Here is a 17722-nt window from a genome sequence, read left to right as displayed (position 1 = left end):
TACCCATTAGATGTCTAATGTATCTGAATATGCCTCTCATAATTTTAAAAGCCTCTACCAGATCTCCCCTTGCCCTCCAATGCTCTAGGCCAGGGGTTCCCAACCCTCTTCATGTCATGGACCGCTACCATTAGCCGAGGAATCAGTGGACCCCAGGTTGGGAACCCTTCTCTAGTATGACCAACCCAAGTTTATCCAATGTCTCCTTTTTGCTCAGACCCTCTTGTCTAGCCTAGTGTACCATTCAATATATTCATGGATGATCTACCCAAGGGCTCAACTACTTGACTGCCAAAGCCCTCAATTTTTCGATCTTTCAAAGATGTGTCTATGCTCCACAATTCTCTAGGACAGAGAATTCCAGAGCTGTTCTGTTCTCTGTAAAAAGTAATTCCTTGATTTTAAATGACCAGCTCCTTGTCATGAAACTAAATCCCCTCATTGAGACACTCACACAAGCTAAAACAATTTAACAACTACCTTATTTTCCCATGCCAGAAGACAAATGAGTTGTAACAGATTATGAGGAGATCTACCGAAGAATTTTTTTCACCTGAGCGTGGTTGGAAGTTGGAATAAAATGCTAGGGAATATGGTGGAGGCAAATGCACTCACAACATTTAAGAAGCATTCGGATGAGTATTTGAATTGCTGAGACATGGTAGGCTACAGACCAAATGGGAACTTATCGATAGATACTTAGCGATTGGTTTGGAAATAGAAACAGGCCCTTCAGCCCCCTGTGCTCAAGGCAGGGCACTGATTCTTGGTGAAAGCCTTCCATCACTGACTCATGCTGTCCTCTTGGGTTGATGAGAATTTGCTTCCATTGCAGTAAAGAATGGGAGATGCCTGAGCGCAATTTCTTTAAACTTGGGGTGGCTGTTGCACACCAACTGCCCCCTCGTCTTAACAGTGTGAAGTCTTGATCCAGTGGAGATATAGTGTCTAAACTTAGGCCAGGCCATTTCTCAGCTGCTCTCGGTGGACTTTGCAGCCATAGCTGGCTGACAGCCAACACTGGGTGGTCAGTTTATAACTGCTCTAGAATGTGTGGCTGGCCTCAGTACAACTGTCTGTAAATAACATGCCAAAAGGCTCCCTGACCCATGGTGGTTACTGATCTTGTTATACCTTTGTTTTTTGCTTAGCCTCATTCAAAATTCCTCCATGATCTTTCTGATTCCTCTTTTCCTCCAGCTGTATAGCCATCTGAGAGCTCTCAACCTTAATACCATAGAGATGCACCTTTCCTCTTTTCAGCCCACCAAGTCTGTCCTTTTACCATTCTGTTATTTAGCCTAATGGTTGAACAAGATGGCGCCGGTAACTGGCGACTCTGCGTGTGCTCTCCCAAGCAAACTGCCCTCTACACTATCCTATACCCGAGAAACCCTTCTAAACCTACAATCTGCTACATCTAGCAAGATCAACAACACCCTGGCGAAGCTACTGACCCAGCTGAAGATCACTGCGCCGGAATTGCTTCTTAAACTCCGGACCGCACCTGAACCTGACCAGCGAGGCCTGGACCGAGGCCTACCACGTTCCGAGAGACCCGCAGTCTGCTACTGTGCCGGAGTGCTTGGAGACACGGCCCATTCCGACCAGCATGTCTCTGGAGCAGACGACCACACAGAAGTGACATCGGAGACCTCAAGGTGCCCCAGACGCTTCCCCGGAGCGACCACCGTAAAGTCCCATTGGTGGACATCCACAGCTGCCGGAAGTGAGGCCTCTGCTGCCGACCTCGGAAATTGAGCCCGAGGCTCGGCTGGAGCGGAGGCCTCCACAACCGTGGCTCAGCTTACGGACTTCTTTCAGCCAGGATCCCGGCCATCCGGGATTAAGTGTCAGCTTCGGGGCCCGACCCAGTTGACAGCACGGGCCCCCGGCAGCTGGAAGTGGCAGCGGAGCCTCCTCCGTCACTCGGCCGGACCCGGAGTGCCCAACGACGCAACCCGCCGATCGATCCCCGTGGGACGCGTCCACCAACCTCAAAGAGCTGACAACAACACACTGCATCGATGGAAACCTGGAAAGATGCACTATTTACCAAGGAAGCGTGGGAAAAGAGCTGGGCTGCTGGTGAGATTGAAGCTGAGGGGCTTCAGGGTCTCTATGCCCACCATCCTACTAGCTAATGTGCAAGCCATAGAGAACAAGGTGGATGATCTTAAAGGGAAACTCACCTACTGCAGGGAGATGCAGAACTGCTGTGTATTCTGTTTCACCGAGACTTGGCTCTCCCCTGCCACCCCTGACTGTGCCATCCGACCGGAGGGATTTTCAATCCATCGGATGGACCACATGGCATCTTTGGGCAAGAGGAGGGGAGGTGGTGTCTGCCAACTGATCAACACTGCGTGGTGCTCGGATACAGTGGCACTGACAAGCTTCTGCAGCCTGGACCTGGAACACTTGTCGGTGAAGTGTCGTCCCTACTATCTGCCACGGGAATACTGACAGCGGTCTACATCTCCCCCCCCCCCCCCCCAGGCAGACATGGAGTGTGCTCTGAATATACTGTGTGCCAACATCAGTGAACTTGAGACCAGGTATCCAGAGGCTTTGCTCATTACAGTCGGGGACTTTAACCAGGTCAACCTCAGAAAGGCACTGCCAAAGTTATGCCAACATGTCTCCTGCCCCACTAGAGTCCTGAATATACTTAACCACTGTTACACAGCAGTCAAGGATGCCTACTGTTCCGTCCCACGACCTCACTTCGGAAAATCGGACCATCAGGTCGTACTCCTCCTCCCGGCTTACAAACAGAAACTGAAGCGGGAGGTCACGGTGTCAAAGGTAGTGTCGCGTTGGATGGAGGAAACGAATGAGGTCCTCCGTGACTGCTTTGAATCGGTGGACTGGTTAGTATTCAAGGACTCGGCAGCCAACCTCGATGAGTATGCCTCAGCCGTCACGGACTTTATTTGAAAATGCACAGAGGACTGTGTGGCTCGCAAGACGATCTGGGTATTCCCTAACCGGAAACCTTGGATGAATTATGAGGTCAAGTCCCTTTTGAAGGCTAGAGCTGTGGCTTTTAGGTCTAGGGATACCAGTCACTACACAGAATCCAGGCGTGAACTCCAGAAAGCCATTAAGGGCGCCAAGAGGCAATATTGAGCCAAGTTGGAAGTCCAGGCTAACCAGAGGGATGCCAGTAGACTATGGCAGGGTCTAAATGAGATCACTGGGTGCAAGGAAAAGGCTGGGAATATCAATAACTGTGGTGCTTCTCTTCCTGACGAACTTATCATATCCTATGCAAGATTCGAACAGAAGAGGAGCGTCCTGCTCCCTCCAGATGAACCGGACCTGGTGGCATTGAGATTCATCGTCACCAAGGAGGACGTTAGAAGGGCCTTCCTGAAGATAAATCCAAGGAAGGGGACGGGCCCAGATGGTGTCCCGGGACAGGTTCTCCGGGCCTGTGCAAGTGAGCTAGCTGGAGTGTTTGCTGACATCTTCAACTGCTCCTTGCATCAGTCTAAGATCCCCTCGTGTTTTAAGAAGGCAACGATAATCCCAGTGCCGAAGAAGAGCAAGGTGGCATGCCTGAATGACTATCGACCTGTGGCTCTGACATCAATTGCTATGAAGTGCTTCGAGCGATTGGTTATGGCACACATCAACCACAGCCTACCGGTCAACCTCGACACTTTGCAATTCGTCTACCGGAGCAACAGGTCAACGGCAGATGCCATCTCTCTGGCTCTACATTCCTCCTTAGAACACCTGGAGAATAAAGACGCATACGTAAGGCTCCTTTTCATTGACTACAGCTCTGCCTTTAATACCATCATTCCAAATAAACTGATTCCTAAGCTCTGGAACCTGGGCCTTAGCACTCAGATCTGCAGCTGGATCTTCAACTTCCTCATAGACAGGACCCAGGCTGTAAAAATAGGGGACAAGCTCTCCTCTACAATCACTCTGAGCACCGGTTCCCCACAAGGCTGTGTACTCAGCCCCTAGCTGTACTCACTGTACACCCATGATTGTGTAGCCAAGTTTCCATTGAACTCAATATTTATATAATTTGCTGATGACACAACAATCGTAGGCCGTATCTCGGGTAATAATGAGTTTGAGTACAGAGAGGAAATTAAGAACCTGGTGGCATGGTGTGAAGACAATAACCTATCCCTCAACGTCAGCAAGACGAAGGAATTGGTTGTTGACTTCAGAAGGAGTAGCGGACCGCACGACCCAATTTACATCGGTGGTGCGCAAGTGGAACAGGTCAAAAGCTTTAAGTTCCTCGGGGTTAATATCACAAATGACCTGACTTGGTCCAACCAAGCAAAGTCCACTGCCAAGAAGGCCCACCAGCGCCTTTACTTCCTGAGAAAACTAAAGAAATTTGGCCTGCCCCCTAAAAACCCTCACTAATTTTTACAGATGCACCGTAGAAAGCATTCTTCTAGGGTGCATCACAACCTGGTATGGAAGTTGTCCTGTCCAAGACTGAAAGAAGCTGCAGAAGATTGTAAACATGGCGCAGCACATCACACAAACCAATTTTCCGTCCTTGGACTCACTTTACACCGCACGCTGTCGGAGCAGTGCTGCCAGGATAATCAAGGACACGTCCCACCCAGCCAACACACTTTTCGTCCCTCTTCCCTCTGGGAGAAGGCTCAGGAGCTTGAAGAATCGTACGACCAGATTTGGGAACAGCTTCTTTCCATCTGTGATAAGACTGCTGAACAGATCCTGACCCGGATCTGGGCCGTACCCTCCAAATATCCGGACCTGCCTCCCGTGTTTTTTGCACTACCTTACTTTCCATTTTTCTATTTTCTATTTATGATTTATAATTTAAAGTTTTAATATTTACTATTGATTTGTAATCCAGGGAGCGGGAAGCGCAGAATCAAATATTGCTGTGATGATTGTACGTTCCAGTATCAATTGTTTGGCGACAATAAAGTATAAAGTAATGGCAGCTGTGCCTTCAGCTGGCTAGACCTAAGTTATGGAACTCCCTGTATAAACCAATCAGCTCATTCCCTGGCTGCTTGTTTTAAGGCACTCCTTAAAGACTTCCTCTTTTCCTCCTGATGTGGCTTAGTATCAAATGCTGTTTGATAACATTCCTTTGAAGTACTTTGGAATGTTTACATTTAGATGCAAGCTGTTAATGGTGAGACCTAGGATGCCAAGAGGAGGAGATATTTCTACTTAAAAAAAATACTGAAACATGCAGTTGGAGAAGATATTTCTACTTAAAAAAGATTGAAACATGCATTCGGAGTGAGTGTTTCACTGGGATTATATTACAGACCATGGCATTTAGAGGAGCAAATTTGTAAAGATTGCAGACTGTTCGAGAAACATAAGGTTGAGACATAAGAGTAGGTGATTTTAACTTGCCACATATTAATAGACATTACCTTAGTCAATACACAGAGGTCCCAACTAGAGAGAGTGTGATTGTGATGCTAGATCTCCTACTAGGGAGTGAGACAGAAGTTTGTGTAGGGAAACACTTTGCAACTAGTGATCATACTGCCATTAATTTCATGATAATTATGGAAAGGTTAGCTTTGGTCCTCGGGTTGAGTTTCTGAATTGGAGAAAGGGCAGTTTTGATGGTATTGGAAAGGATCTGGCATGTGCGGATTGTGATAGGTTGTACTTTGGCAAAGGTGTACTTGGTAAGTGGGAGGCCTTCAAAAGTGAAATTTTAAGATTTCAGAGTTTGTATGTTCCTGTCACAATAAAAGGCTCAGATAACGGGTTTAGGGAACTTTGGTCTTTGAGAGATATTGAGGTCCTGATTAAGAAAAAGAAAGCGTAGTACGTATAGGTAGGTAGAAAACAAATGAGGTACTTGAGTATAAGAAATACAAGAAAACACTTAAGAAAATCAGGAGGGTTAAAAGAAGACACGAGGTTGCTCTATGGACAAGTTGAAGGGCTTCTACAGATGTATTAAGAGCAAAAGGATAGCAAGGGACAAAATTGGTCCTTTTGTTGATCAGTTGTGATCTGTGCTTGGAGTTGAAAGAGATGGAGAAGATCCTGAATGGATAGTTTGCATCTACATTTGCTTGGGAAATGGACACAGTGTCTATGAAGTGGGATAAGGCAGGGGCGACATCATGGACCCTGTACAGATTACAGAGGAGTTATTTGCTGTCTTGAGGCAAATTTGGGTGGATAAATCCACAGGGCCTGTGGGAGGCTAGTGCAGAAATTGCAGGGGCCCTAGCAGAGAGTTTTAAATATCTTTAGCCACAGGAAATTTGATGGAGGTGTACAAAATTATTAGAGGTATAGATAGGGTAAATGCAAGCAAGCGTTTTCCATTGTGGTTTTGGTGAGATTACAGCTAGAGGTCATGGGTCAAGGGTGAAAGATGAAATGTTTAAGGGAAATATGAGGGGAAGCGTCTTCACTCAGAGGTGGAGAGAGTGTAGAATAAGCTACCAGTGCGAGTGGCGGATGCTTTGGCGGGCTATGGTCCGGGTGCGGCCGATGGGACTAGGCAGGTTAATGATTCAGCACACACTTGGGGTGATGGGCCTGTTTCTGTGCCGTAGTGCCCAATGACTCTATGGCCTGCTGTTGGGTTTACCTGAAGTTTTCAATAAAGGCATGCTTGTGTTCCTTGTAAAACTCTGGTCACAGGTAGCACATGTAAACTTACACTGAGATTTACTGCTGAGGAAGTGAACCAATGTCAGCAGGGTCTCGGCCTGAAACGTCGACTGCGCCTCTTCCTATAGATGCTGCTTGGCCTGCTGCGTTCACCAGCAACTTTGATGTATGTTGCTTGAATTTCCAGCATCTGCAGAATTCCTGTTGTTTACCAATGTCAGCAGTACTGAGTTGAACTGAGCAGTGTGCTGAGTGTGTTATTTTCCTGTTATTATTCAGTCTGCTGTCAAAATGAGATCCAGATCAATAGTTTTAATATAGTGTCATCAACACTGAGGAAGCACACACTTTCAGAGGGATTACAGTGAGTGTGCTGCACTGCTTAATGGTTTTTCTGAGGGAGAGAGCTTCAGGAAATTACTAAATTACCATACATTAGGCTTACCCTAACCCTAACCTTAATGCACCTCTAATACTTAGTTGTGAGATGATTTGGGAAAAGGACATTTAACAAATTTCAGTGAAGAACTGAGGCCTGATTGATTTGACTATGATGCGGTCTATTCTTTTCCTTGATCGAAGGTGTTTTATTGTTCCTTGGGCATGTGAATTGTGCCTTGGGGTTTGTTTCCAACACTTGTAGCTTGCCTTTCCTGCAATCAGTCAGTGTATGGGTGGCCACTGGTTAGACCTAGGTCTATCTCTGACTGAACTTGCCTTGACTTGTTGTACAAAGCCACAATGGGCTTTAGTAGGACGCTAGTAAAGTCCCACCACTGCAAGTGGAAAATTCAAACTTGAATTTTTAAATAAATCAAATTAAAAGTAGTGTCACTGATGGTAATCATGAAACCAGCAGACTGTTGTAAAAAGAAAGGAATCTGCTCTCCATATCTGGCACTGTCTATATGTGAGGGGCAATTGGGGATGGACAATAAATCCTGGTAGTCCAGTCTCAAATAATGGGATAAAAATGACAGTTCACAACTCCCGTCCATTTCTCTCCATTCTTGGGCCATCTTTGTAGAGCTCCCCGAGGTTGTTCAATATCATGGCTGATCTCCCCTTATTGGTCCACAATCTGTAATCTTTTCACCCAAAAGAAATGCACAGACCTTGACTTGGACACTTCTGATGATTCCACAAGCTTCAGCATAACTTTAAGATGATAGGTGGAAAGAAAAAGCCAGGAGAACGTTCAATGTATGCTTCTTTACGCAAAGTGGTAGGTGCTTTGAATGCCCCGCCAGTGGTGGTGGTAGAGGCAGATACATTAGGGGCATTTAAGAAGCTCTTGAATAGGCACATGGATGATGGGAAAATGGAGGGTCATATAGGATGAAAGAGTTGGATGGATCTTTGAGTAGGTTAAAAGGTCAGCACAACATCATCGGCCAAAGAATCTGTACTTGGTGTAACGTCAGTCATTTGAAGTGGCGAGAATATCATGATCCACCCCACTGCACCCTTTTTATGATGTTTTTCCTGACATCTCCTCCTGAATCTTGCTCTAGTTTTAAGGTTATAACTCTTTGATTTTAATCCCCTCTCCCAACCCCAAAGCCAGTTAAATCTAGTTTTAAAAAAAATTTAAACCCTTTCAAAACATATATATCAAAACATATATGGATTTACTTGAGATTGATTGTATGCAATGGTCAAAAAGCCCTCACAAATCAGCTGAAGATGAGTTTAGCAGTGCAGGAATGTGATTTGGGATTCTCTGGATGGAAGGAATATTAATCTGGCATCCCTTCCGTTCAATGAGGCACTGGGACTTGTAGACCTCTGCAAACATAATACCGTCAGAGTGAAATGTCCCAAGTGCTTCACAGGTGATCAGATGACTTAACATTGAACAAAGGAAGGATCTGAGTTCTATATGATGGGGGACCACAACTCTCTTGTTGGGTTTTCACTGCAACCATGCAGAATATTTTTGCTCCATTATTTCTGAAGTTAATGGGAAGGAGGATATCTGCGAGGAAATACTTGCTGGAGAGCTGCTGGGGGAGAGGGTTTAAGGCTGTTCCTAATCTCTCAGCCCCAACCATCCAAATTCCTTGAGATAACTGTATAAATTTATCACACTTAACACCAATCAAGGCTCAGGTCGAATCCAGCTCTTTATCTCTCTCATGCTCTATCAGACAGACGGGACAGTGAGGCCAGGGGGTGGGGGAGTCAAGTGCAAGTAAAATAATCGTACTGCTACTGAATAACCCACTGGCATGTGTCCTTTTTGGGCAGTGTGGGAGTTAACAGAGTTTGTGTGACTATACCATAGAGATGCACCTTTCCTCTTTTCAGCCCACCAAGTCTGTCCTTTTACCATTCTGTTATTTAGCCTAATGGTTGAACAAGATGGCGCCGGTAACTGGCGACTCTGCGTGTGCTCTCCCAAGCAAACTGCCCTCTACACTATCCTATACCCGAGAAACCCTTCTAAACCTACAATCTGCTACATCTAGCAAGATCAACAACACCCTGGCGAAGCTACTGACCCAGCTGAAGATCACTGCGCCGGAATTGCTTCTTAAACTCCGGACCGCACCTGAACCTGACCAGCGAGGCCTGGACCGAGGCCTACCACGTTCCGAGAGACCCGCAGTCTGCTACTGTGCCGGAGTGCTTGGAGACACGGCCCATTCCGACCAGCATGTCTCTGGAGCAGACGACCACACAGAAGTGACATCGGAGACCTCAAGGTGCCCCAGACGCTTCCCCGGAGCGACCACCGTAAAGTCCCATTGGTGGACATCCACAGCTGCCGGAAGTGAGGCCTCTGCTGCCGACCTCGGAAATTGAGCCCGAGGCTCGGCTGGAGCGGAGGCCTCCACAACCGTGGCTCAGCTTACGGACTTCTTTCAGCCAGGATCCCGGCCATCCGGGATTAAGTGTCAGCTTCGGGGCCCGACCCAGTTGACAGCACGGGCCCCCGGCAGCTGGAAGTGGCAGCGGAGCCTCCTCCGTCACTCGGCCGGACCCGGAGTGCCCAACGACGCAACCCGCCGATCGATCCCCGTGGGACGCGTCCACCAACCTCAAAGAGCTGACAACAACACACTGCATCGATGGAAACCTGGAAAGATGCACTATTTACCAAGGAAGCGTGGGAAAAGAGCTGGGCTGCTGGTGAGATTGAAGCTGAGGGGCTTCAGGGTCTCTATGCCCACCATCCTACTAGCTAATGTGCAAGCCATAGAGAACAAGGTGGATGATCTTAAAGGGAAACTCACCTACTGCAGGGAGATGCAGAACTGCTGTGTATTCTGTTTCACCGAGACTTGGCTCTCCCCTGCCACCCCTGACTGTGCCATCCGACCGGAGGGATTTTCAATCCATCGGATGGACCACATGGCATCTTTGGGCAAGAGGAGGGGAGGTGGTGTCTGCCAACTGATCAACACTGCGTGGTGCTCGGATACAGTGGCACTGACAAGCTTCTGCAGCCTGGACCTGGAACACTTGTCGGTGAAGTGTCGTCCCTACTATCTGCCACGGGAATACTGACAGCGGTCTACATCTCCCCCCCCCCCCCCCAGGCAGACATGGAGTGTGCTCTGAATATACTGTGTGCCAACATCAGTGAACTTGAGACCAGGTATCCAGAGGCTTTGCTCATTACAGTCGGGGACTTTAACCAGGTCAACCTCAGAAAGGCACTGCCAAAGTTATGCCAACATGTCTCCTGCCCCACTAGAGTCCTGAATATACTTAACCACTGTTACACAGCAGTCAAGGATGCCTACTGTTCCGTCCCACGACCTCACTTCGGAAAATCGGACCATCAGGTCGTACTCCTCCTCCCGGCTTACAAACAGAAACTGAAGCGGGAGGTCACGGTGTCAAAGGTAGTGTCGCGTTGGATGGAGGAAACGAATGAGGTCCTCCGTGACTGCTTTGAATCGGTGGACTGGTTAGTATTCAAGGACTCGGCAGCCAACCTCGATGAGTATGCCTCAGCCGTCACGGACTTTATTTGAAAATGCACAGAGGACTGTGTGGCTCGCAAGACGATCTGGGTATTCCCTAACCGGAAACCTTGGATGAATTATGAGGTCAAGTCCCTTTTGAAGGCTAGAGCTGTGGCTTTTAGGTCTAGGGATACCAGTCACTACACAGAATCCAGGCGTGAACTCCAGAAAGCCATTAAGGGCGCCAAGAGGCAATATTGAGCCAAGTTGGAAGTCCAGGCTAACCAGAGGGATGCCAGTAGACTATGGCAGGGTCTAAATGAGATCACTGGGTGCAAGGAAAAGGCTGGGAATATCAATAACTGTGGTGCTTCTCTTCCTGACGAACTTATCATATCCTATGCAAGATTCGAACAGAAGAGGAGCGTCCTGCTCCCTCCAGATGAACCGGACCTGGTGGCATTGAGATTCATCGTCACCAAGGAGGACGTTAGAAGGGCCTTCCTGAAGATAAATCCAAGGAAGGGGACGGGCCCAGATGGTGTCCCGGGACAGGTTCTCCGGGCCTGTGCAAGTGAGCTAGCTGGAGTGTTTGCTGACATCTTCAACTGCTCCTTGCATCAGTCTAAGATCCCCTCGTGTTTTAAGAAGGCAACGATAATCCCAGTGCCGAAGAAGAGCAAGGTGGCATGCCTGAATGACTATCGACCTGTGGCTCTGACATCAATTGCTATGAAGTGCTTCGAGCGATTGGTTATGGCACACATCAACCACAGCCTACCGGTCAACCTCGACACTTTGCAATTCGTCTACCGGAGCAACAGGTCAACGGCAGATGCCATCTCTCTGGCTCTACATTCCTCCTTAGAACACCTGGAGAATAAAGACGCATACGTAAGGCTCCTTTTCATTGACTACAGCTCTGCCTTTAATACCATCATTCCAAATAAACTGATTCCTAAGCTCTGGAACCTGGGCCTTAGCACTCAGATCTGCAGCTGGATCTTCAACTTCCTCATAGACAGGACCCAGGCTGTAAAAATAGGGGACAAGCTCTCCTCTACAATCACTCTGAGCACCGGTTCCCCACAAGGCTGTGTACTCAGCCCCTAGCTGTACTCACTGTACACCCATGATTGTGTAGCCAAGTTTCCATTGAACTCAATATTTATATAATTTGCTGATGACACAACAATCGTAGGCCGTATCTCGGGTAATAATGAGTTTGAGTACAGAGAGGAAATTAAGAACCTGGTGGCATGGTGTGAAGACAATAACCTATCCCTCAACGTCAGCAAGACGAAGGAATTGGTTGTTGACTTCAGAAGGAGTAGCGGACCGCACGACCCAATTTACATCGGTGGTGCGCAAGTGGAACAGGTCAAAAGCTTTAAGTTCCTCGGGGTTAATATCACAAATGACCTGACTTGGTCCAACCAAGCAAAGTCCACTGCCAAGAAGGCCCACCAGCGCCTTTACTTCCTGAGAAAACTAAAGAAATTTGGCCTGCCCCCTAAAAACCCTCACTAATTTTTACAGATGCACCGTAGAAAGCATTCTTCTAGGGTGCATCACAACCTGGTATGGAAGTTGTCCTGTCCAAGACTGAAAGAAGCTGCAGAAGATTGTAAACATGGCGCAGCACATCACACAAACCAATTTTCCGTCCTTGGACTCACTTTACACCGCACGCTGTCGGAGCAGTGCTGCCAGGATAATCAAGGACACGTCCCACCCAGCCAACACACTTTTCGTCCCTCTTCCCTCTGGGAGAAGGCTCAGGAGCTTGAAGAATCGTACGACCAGATTTGGGAACAGCTTCTTTCCATCTGTGATAAGACTGCTGAACAGATCCTGACCCGGATCTGGGCCGTACCCTCCAAATATCCGGACCTGCCTCCCGTGTTTTTTGCACTACCTTACTTTCCATTTTTCTATTTTCTATTTATGATTTATAATTTAAAGTTTTAATATTTACTATTGATTTGTAATCCAGGGAGCGGGAAGCGCAGAATCAAATATTGCTGTGATGATTGTACGTTCCAGTATCAATTGTTTGGCGACAATAAAGTATAAAGTAATGGCAGCTGTGCCTTCAGCTGGCTAGACCTAAGTTATGGAACTCCCTGTATAAACCAATCAGCTCATTCCCTGGCTGCTTGTTTTAAGGCACTCCTTAAAGACTTCCTCTTTTCCTCCTGATGTGGCTTAGTATCAAATGCTGTTTGATAACATTCCTTTGAAGTACTTTGGAATGTTTACATTTAGATGCAAGCTGTTAATGGTGAGACCTAGGATGCCAAGAGGAGGAGATATTTCTACTTAAAAAAAATACTGAAACATGCAGTTGGAGAAGATATTTCTACTTAAAAAAGATTGAAACATGCATTCGGAGTGAGTGTTTCACTGGGATTATATTACAGACCATGGCATTTAGAGGAGCAAATTTGTAAAGATTGCAGACTGTTCGAGAAACATAAGGTTGAGACATAAGAGTAGGTGATTTTAACTTGCCACATATTAATAGACATTACCTTAGTCAATACACAGAGGTCCCAACTAGAGAGAGTGTGATTGTGATGCTAGATCTCCTACTAGGGAGTGAGACAGAAGTTTGTGTAGGGAAACACTTTGCAACTAGTGATCATACTGCCATTAATTTCATGATAATTATGGAAAGGTTAGCTTTGGTCCTCGGGTTGAGTTTCTGAATTGGAGAAAGGGCAGTTTTGATGGTATTGGAAAGGATCTGGCATGTGCGGATTGTGATAGGTTGTACTTTGGCAAAGGTGTACTTGGTAAGTGGGAGGCCTTCAAAAGTGAAATTTTAAGATTTCAGAGTTTGTATGTTCCTGTCACAATAAAAGGCTCAGATAACGGGTTTAGGGAACTTTGGTCTTTGAGAGATATTGAGGTCCTGATTAAGAAAAAGAAAGCGTAGTACGTATAGGTAGGTAGAAAACAAATGAGGTACTTGAGTATAAGAAATACAAGAAAACACTTAAGAAAATCAGGAGGGTTAAAAGAAGACACGAGGTTGCTCTATGGACAAGTTGAAGGGCTTCTACAGATGTATTAAGAGCAAAAGGATAGCAAGGGACAAAATTGGTCCTTTTGTTGATCAGTTGTGATCTGTGCTTGGAGTTGAAAGAGATGGAGAAGATCCTGAATGGATAGTTTGCATCTACATTTGCTTGGGAAATGGACACAGTGTCTATGAAGTGGGATAAGGCAGGGGCGACATCATGGACCCTGTACAGATTACAGAGGAGTTATTTGCTGTCTTGAGGCAAATTTGGGTGGATAAATCCACAGGGCCTGTGGGAGGCTAGTGCAGAAATTGCAGGGGCCCTAGCAGAGAGTTTTAAATATCTTTAGCCACAGGAAATTTGATGGAGGTGTACAAAATTATTAGAGGTATAGATAGGGTAAATGCAAGCAAGCGTTTTCCATTGTGGTTTTGGTGAGATTACAGCTAGAGGTCATGGGTCAAGGGTGAAAGATGAAATGTTTAAGGGAAATATGAGGGGAAGCGTCTTCACTCAGAGGTGGAGAGAGTGTAGAATAAGCTACCAGTGCGAGTGGCGGATGCTTTGGCGGGCTATGGTCCGGGTGCGGCCGATGGGACTAGGCAGGTTAATGATTCAGCACACACTTGGGGTGATGGGCCTGTTTCTGTGCCGTAGTGCCCAATGACTCTATGGCCTGCTGTTGGGTTTACCTGAAGTTTTCAATAAAGGCATGCTTGTGTTCCTTGTAAAACTCTGGTCACAGGTAGCACATGTAAACTTACACTGAGATTTACTGCTGAGGAAGTGAACCAATGTCAGCAGGGTCTCGGCCTGAAACGTCGACTGCGCCTCTTCCTATAGATGCTGCTTGGCCTGCTGCGTTCACCAGCAACTTTGATGTATGTTGCTTGAATTTCCAGCATCTGCAGAATTCCTGTTGTTTACCAATGTCAGCAGTACTGAGTTGAACTGAGCAGTGTGCTGAGTGTGTTATTTTCCTGTTATTATTCAGTCTGCTGTCAAAATGAGATCCAGATCAATAGTTTTAATATAGTGTCATCAACACTGAGGAAGCACACACTTTCAGAGGGATTACAGTGAGTGTGCTGCACTGCTTAATGGTTTTTCTGAGGGAGAGAGCTTCAGGAAATTACTAAATTACCATACATTAGGCTTACCCTAACCCTAACCTTAATGCACCTCTAATACTTAGTTGTGAGATGATTTGGGAAAAGGACATTTAACAAATTTCAGTGAAGAACTGAGGCCTGATTGATTTGACTATGATGCGGTCTATTCTTTTCCTTGATCGAAGGTGTTTTATTGTTCCTTGGGCATGTGAATTGTGCCTTGGGGTTTGTTTCCAACACTTGTAGCTTGCCTTTCCTGCAATCAGTCAGTGTATGGGTGGCCACTGGTTAGACCTAGGTCTATCTCTGACTGAACTTGCCTTGACTTGTTGTACAAAGCCACAATGGGCTTTAGTAGGACGCTAGTAAAGTCCCACCACTGCAAGTGGAAAATTCAAACTTGAATTTTTAAATAAATCAAATTAAAAGTAGTGTCACTGATGGTAATCATGAAACCAGCAGACTGTTGTAAAAAGAAAGGAATCTGCTCTCCATATCTGGCACTGTCTATATGTGAGGGGCAATTGGGGATGGACAATAAATCCTGGTAGTCCAGTCTCAAATAATGGGATAAAAATGACAGTTCACAACTCCCGTCCATTTCTCTCCATTCTTGGGCCATCTTTGTAGAGCTCCCCGAGGTTGTTCAATATCATGGCTGATCTCCCCTTATTGGTCCACAATCTGTAATCTTTTCACCCAAAAGAAATGCACAGACCTTGACTTGGACACTTCTGATGATTCCACAAGCTTCAGCATAACTTTAAGATGATAGGTGGAAAGAAAAAGCCAGGAGAACGTTCAATGTATGCTTCTTTACGCAAAGTGGTAGGTGCTTTGAATGCCCCGCCAGTGGTGGTGGTAGAGGCAGATACATTAGGGGCATTTAAGAAGCTCTTGAATAGGCACATGGATGATGGGAAAATGGAGGGTCATATAGGATGAAAGAGTTGGATGGATCTTTGAGTAGGTTAAAAGGTCAGCACAACATCATCGGCCAAAGAATCTGTACTTGGTGTAACGTCAGTCATTTGAAGTGGCGAGAATATCATGATCCACCCCACTGCACCCTTTTTATGATGTTTTTCCTGACATCTCCTCCTGAATCTTGCTCTAGTTTTAAGGTTATAACTCTTTGATTTTAATCCCCTCTCCCAACCCCAAAGCCAGTTAAATCTAGTTTTAAAAAAAATTTAAACCCTTTCAAAACATATATATCAAAACATATATGGATTTACTTGAGATTGATTGTATGCAATGGTCAAAAAGCCCTCACAAATCAGCTGAAGATGAGTTTAGCAGTGCAGGAATGTGATTTGGGATTCTCTGGATGGAAGGAATATTAATCTGGCATCCCTTCCGTTCAATGAGGCACTGGGACTTGTAGACCTCTGCAAACATAATACCGTCAGAGTGAAATGTCCCAAGTGCTTCACAGGTGATCAGATGACTTAACATTGAACAAAGGAAGGATCTGAGTTCTATATGATGGGGGACCACAACTCTCTTGTTGGGTTTTCACTGCAACCATGCAGAATATTTTTGCTCCATTATTTCTGAAGTTAATGGGAAGGAGGATATCTGCGAGGAAATACTTGCTGGAGAGCTGCTGGGGGAGAGGGTTTAAGGCTGTTCCTAATCTCTCAGCCCCAACCATCCAAATTCCTTGAGATAACTGTATAAATTTATCACACTTAACACCAATCAAGGCTCAGGTCGAATCCAGCTCTTTATCTCTCTCATGCTCTATCAGACAGACGGGACAGTGAGGCCAGGGGGTGGGGGAGTCAAGTGCAAGTAAAATAATCGTACTGCTACTGAATAACCCACTGGCATGTGTCCTTTTTGGGCAGTGTGGGAGTTAACAGAGTTTGTGTGACTAATCTAATGCTATCAAGATTGACTTGCTTGAATCAGATGTCCTATTATAGATTCACAGAGCAATACAGCACGGATACAGGCCCTTCAGCCCAACAAGTCCTTGCTGACCACAGTGTCCTCCCATATAGTTCCAATTTCTCTCTGGGCCATGTTCCACTGTGTAATTATCCAACTGCATCTTAAATGCCTTAGCCACTTGCTGTGGCACTTCGCAACAGCAATCTGCTACTCTGAGTCCATACCTTAGAAGATATTGGCTAGATGGGGAAGAAAAGTGACTTTACTGTGCTACCAATGAACTATCCATTCCCACAAGAGCTAAATGCCTCCAACATCAGATAGGGATGGCATAGTAGTATAGAGGTTAGCACATCGCTTTACAGTACCAGTGGCCTGGGTTCAATTCCTGCTACTGCGTGTAAGGAGTTTGTGTGTCCTCCCCAAGACGGCATGGGTTTCCGCCGGGGGTTCCAGTTTCCTCCTACAGTCCAAAGACATACGAGTTAGTAGTTTAATTGGTCATTGTAAATTGCCTGTGATTAGGCTAGGATTAAACTGGGGGTTGCTGGGCAGCACAGCTAGAAGGACCACAGGGCCTATTCTGCACTGTATCTAAAAAAAAAAAAAAATTCTCTTTTCTAATTTCCCGTGCAGCATTATTTATCGAGCTTGAGTTACTAACTATCTTCTCCTTTAAAACAGGTTTGGATCCAAGTACAAAGGGAAAATTTGACGTTCCAGGGGACAGACTACCCGAATTTTGATTTCAGCAGCTGTGGACTCCTGCCATCGGTGAAGCCTGCCCCCCTTGCTTGAGTGTGGGCAGAGGGGGGTGAACATTGAGTTGCCCAGTTTTTTTAAAAAGTCAGTTTTGTGTGAAGAGTCTGTGAAAGCCAGGAGAAATGAGTGAATTCTGGTTGTGTTTTGGCTGCTCAGAAGTGGAGAAGGCGCAACCGGTAGGTCTAACGTGAAAGCGTTCTATGTACTCCTTTAATATGTTGTTATTAACTCTGGATAAGAAGTCTATAGACATAGCAAAATAATTTATCAAAACTGTCAAACAGTAGAAATGCAACAATTTTGTGCACAAGTGCCATAAAGTGTGAGAGTGACAAAATAATTTTATTCTCAAATGATGTTTAAAGGGTAAATATTTCCCTGTGTCACT

General features: G+C 46.0%; 1 long non-coding RNA gene across 1 annotated transcript in view; it reads left to right on the top strand.

The window, feature by feature from the left end:
- The window catches only part of LOC134342929 (uncharacterized), a 29953-nt gene extending 12443 nt beyond the window's left edge, over window positions 1–17510 (top strand). Inside the window, exon 2 of the long non-coding RNA XR_010017136.1 lies at window positions 17257–17510. This is a non-coding gene — a long non-coding RNA (uncharacterized LOC134342929). The remainder of the gene's footprint in view (window positions 1–17256) is intronic.
- Window positions 17511–17722: the final 212 nt, after the last annotated feature.

Source organism: Mobula hypostoma, chromosome 2, assembly GCF_963921235.1.
Source record: "Mobula hypostoma chromosome 2, sMobHyp1.1, whole genome shotgun sequence".
NCBI lineage: Eukaryota > Metazoa > Chordata > Chondrichthyes > Myliobatiformes > Myliobatidae > Mobula > Mobula hypostoma.
The sequence above is the reverse complement of the archived record's forward strand: the minus strand, read 5'-3'. Positions and strand labels throughout refer to the sequence as shown.